The 4,347-nt window shown below is 45.5% G+C and overlaps 1 long non-coding RNA gene across 1 annotated transcript; it reads right to left on the bottom strand.

The window, feature by feature from the left end:
• Positions 1–1,419: 1,419 nt before the first annotated feature.
• On the bottom strand, positions 1,420–2,184 carry LOC139024517 (uncharacterized). The gene is made up of 3 exons (XR_011475854.1): positions 1,937–2,184; positions 1,752–1,835; positions 1,420–1,527 (listed from the first exon to the last, which is right to left on the bottom strand). It is a non-coding gene; the product is annotated as an uncharacterized lncRNA (long non-coding RNA).
• Between the last annotated feature and the right edge of the window lie 2,163 nt (positions 2,185–4,347).

Below are 4,347 nucleotides of genomic sequence, written 5' to 3'. Positions count from 1 at the left end.
AAAGAGATGACCGCACACACTCGACTGCAGCCTGCATACCAGAGACAGTCTGAGTTTTCTTCTGCAGTGAAATGTTTAGACATTCAAGCTCTCCAAGAACAGCAGAGGCAAGTGTGAGGCCCAACACAGTCTTGCCTTTGCTGAAGTGCTCGAATAAGCCACTGGCAGTTGAAGCTGTCTTGATGCAGTTTTTGCCATCTCCTCTAGGCTGCTGATACCCGCTCATACTGCCCTAGCACAGCTCTAATAGCAGTATTCCGCCACAGTCCACCTTGTTGGACATAGGGTTTCAGGGTGGTCAGATTTGTATCTTCGGACGTGGCAATTGATTCAAACATTCCTTAAACTTTCCTGACTGGCCATAGAGGACACCTAACTGATGGACCCAAGAAAGGGAATCCCGGATCAGTGGGGAGGCTGAGCAGCCAGCCTGTGTAATCAGATTTACACATGTGTGCTCTACAATGGACATAGAGGGCTAATGGCTGCTGCCTCCTCACAATTGCCTGTGCACCTGTGTATTTTCCTGCCAGGTTTGAGGCACCATCGTAACTCTGCCCACGTAAGCCAGACATGGCAAATTGAGCCTCAACAACACATCAGTTGCCACTTCGCAATGCCCTCGCCTGTTGTCTCCGACACCCTGTATAGCCCAATAAACTCCTCGTGAGGACAAAGTCATGGTCAACATAAGTCAGACAGACACTCTCCTGTTCAGCACCAGAGACATCTTGAGTACCATCAACAATTAGGAAAATTGTACAATCGGAAGAGACCTAATCTCAGCTGCAATGCCTCGAATGACTGTATTGGCCATGATGTTCAGAATTTCATTCTGTGCTTTGGGGCCTGTGTACATTGGGTACGCTCTGTTAACCACTTCAGTAAAATGGGATCATCCTCTTCTGCCCTGAGTTTCAAAAAGCGGTATAAATTCCCACTGTCACCGTGTGGCCTCTAAAGGCTTGTCCCTGTCTTACTACATGCCGCACCGAACTAACAATTTTCATCAAGCAATGCCGTCGTCCTCCTGCTGTTACCCCACGCGCTGGATAACTGGACACTGATTGATTTTAGCTGGTGTGCTGTACAGTTACAAAGTGGCGTGGGTTTGTCATGATGTGCTGTGAATTTTTCAATGGCTTTTTTCCAGTGTCCTAAATCTGCACTAATGAAGCAGCATCTGCTCTTTGCCAAAAGATGCTGGCTTGAAAACCTTTGCTACAGTGAAAAGCACACACTCCTTTTTTGATGGATTATAATGTAGCCAGGGGAAATCGCGAAACCATCCTCTTTTGAAACATCAACCTCTGTTGGCAAGAGTTTGCGTTCTATAAATTTGGGTTGGCTGATATGTTTTTGCCATCACTGAGGTAACTGGACAAATGCTGTGCCACTGCCCCCTATTACTGTGCTGCTGGCAACAAGGGTGACACCTGGTCCTGCCGTGGCTGTGACACTGTCCTCTGAAGTCTCTCTCCTTGGCTCTTTCCCTTTCACCACCCTCACTGACTCACAGTCTGTCTCCTAGAAAAGAAATAAGGTGTTTGCTGTACTCCTAACTACCGGTACCCAAAACGACACAATTAATCACAACAGCAATACCATTGCCTTAAACAAATCTTAGTTTAGTCACCAGTTTAAGTTGAGTGGGGGTATCCATGGCATTTTCCAATGATGTCCCTATTTTACAAATCAAAAAAATTGAGAACCTTTCATAATGTTGCCAAACAAAGACTCAACAAATTTACCTGAGACTCCCTGTCTCTGCCAATCTGTCCCTGCATATCTGTCCCCAGCTCTGCTGTCTGTGTGCCATCTGTTGCCTGCTCTGCCTAATGACATCATTGTGAAATATTTCCATTAGCATTTCACTTCTTTCTTATGAACATTTTATCAACTSGTCTTTGAGATATTAGGCTACTAGAGTTCTTACTTTGCGTTTTGGTGTACTGAAAAATACTCTGATGTCCGTCTTTTTACTTTTTTCTGACATCTTTCTACCTGGCTGGCTGGCTGGCCGGTCTAGCTGCACACACACACATTTACACAACACATGCTGCAACGTTTTGAAATTTTAACATAGTTTGTTTCATATTGGCAGGCTTCCAACAATAGCTGAATTTGCAAAGCTAGCGAGCACCAATTCCGTTTCTGTGGTGTTTGCTATAATCTTTGCTACCTGGTTAAATAAATGTGAAAAAAAAAAAAAATCACTAGCGTCAATTTAGCTTTTGCAACGAGACCATTAAATATATTTAAGACAATGGTAMAAGAGAGTGTAGTTCTGTTCAGTTTGGACTTCAGTTTATCGCTAACCTTATCACAGGGACTTTGAAGCACTACAGCTGCATGCTAATCTTGGAATAAACTGACGATAGCAAATATTCCATCTTTGACGACGCCACATAAATGGAATAGGTACTAGCTAGCTTGATAGTTAATGTTTGCTTTAGTTTGCGCGCTAGCTCTGCAAATTCAGCTAGTGTGTGAACCCTGCAACATTAAAAAAATATATACATTGATATGGCGCGATTGACTGGATTACCTCACGTCAGTTACGTACATTGAGTGCCTTTCGGACAGTAGATACGAACCCTCTATTACCTTGCAAGCTAAAGAACTGGCAATGGATCAAATCATTGTGAGGCAAAGGGCGGGGGGGTCGCAATCTTGTGAAACTTAAAAACGCGCTATTAAGTGTCTATAATCAGCACAAGTGCTTTCATTGCGTATTATTAATATTATTGAAATTACATAGTTATGTTTACAGTGATATATTGGGGGGGACAAATCATATTTTTCCCAGGATGGGGGGGTCGTGTCCCCCCCGTCCCCCCTGGGATTTCCGCCTATGGGTATAGTATAGTATGAATAGGCCTACCAAGACTAAGGAGATTATTGTGGACTACTGGAAAAGGAGGATTGAGCAAAGCCTATTCCCCCTCAGGAAACTAAAAAGATTTGGCATGGGTCCTGAGATCCTCAAAAGGTTCTACAGATGCAACATCGAGAGCATCCTGACTGGTTGCATCACTGCCTGGTACGGCAACTGCTCGGCCTCTGACCGCAAGGCACTACAGAGGGTAGTGCGTACGGCCCAGTACATCACTGGGGCTAAACTGCCTGCCATCCAGGACCTCTACACCAGGCGGTGTCAGGGGAAGGCCTAAAAATTGTCAAAGACCCCAGCCACCCAGTCATAGACTGTTCTCTCTACTACCGCATGGCAAGCAGTACCGGAGTGCCAAGTCTAGGAAAAAAAAAAGCTTCTCAACAGTTTTTACCCCCAAGCCATAAGACTCCTGAACAGGTAATCAAATGGCTACCCGGACTATTTGCATTGTGTGCCCCCCCAACCCCTCTTTTTACGCTGCTGCTACTCTCTGTTTATCATATATGCATAGTCACTTTAACTATACATTCATGTACATACTACCTCAATTGGGCCGGCCAACCAGTGCTCCCGCACATTGGCTAACCGGGCTATCTGCATTGTGTCCCACCCACCACCCGCCAACCCCTCTTTTACGCTACTGCTACTCTCTGTTCATCATATATGCATAGTCACTTTAACCATATCTACATGTACATACTACCTCAATCAGCCTGACTAACCGGTGTCTCTATGTAGCCTCGCTACTTTTATAGCCTGTCTTTTTACTGTTGTTTTATTTCTTTACCTACCTATTGTTCACCTAATACCTTTTTTGCACTATTGGTTAGAGCCTGTAAGTAAGCATTTCACTGTAAGGTCTACACCTGTTGTATTCAGCGCACGTGACAAATACATTTTGCGGTGTCCTAGATCCTCAAAAGGTTCTACAGATGCAACATCGAGAGCATCCTGACTGGTTGCATCACTGCCTGGTACGGCAACTGCTCGGCCTCTGACCGCAAGCACTACAGAGGGTAGTGCGTACGGCCCAGTACATCACTGGGCTAAACGCCTGCCATCCAGGACCTCTACACCAGGCGGTGTCAGGGGAAGGCCTAAAATTGTCAAAGACCCCAGCCACCCAGTCATAGACTGTTCTCTCTACTACCGCATGGCAAGCAGTACCGGAGTGCCAAGTCTAGGAAAAAAAAAAGCTTCTCAACAGTTTTTACCCCCAAGCCATAAGACTCCTGAACAGGTAATCAAATGGCTACCCGGACTATTTGCATTGTGTGCCCCCCAACCCCCTCTTTTACGCTGCTGCTACTCTCTGTTTATCATATATGCATAGTCACTTTAACTATACATTCATGTACATACTACCTCAATTGGGCCGGCCAACCAGTGCTCCCGCACATTGGCTAACCGGGCTATCTGCATTGTGTCCCACCCACCACCCGCCAACCCCT

This window comes from Salvelinus sp. IW2-2015, unplaced genomic scaffold, assembly GCF_002910315.2.
Source record: "Salvelinus sp. IW2-2015 unplaced genomic scaffold, ASM291031v2 Un_scaffold1602, whole genome shotgun sequence".
NCBI lineage: Eukaryota > Metazoa > Chordata > Actinopteri > Salmoniformes > Salmonidae > Salvelinus > Salvelinus sp. IW2-2015.
Note: the sequence above shows the minus strand (reverse complement) of the source record. Positions and strands in the feature narration are given on the sequence as shown.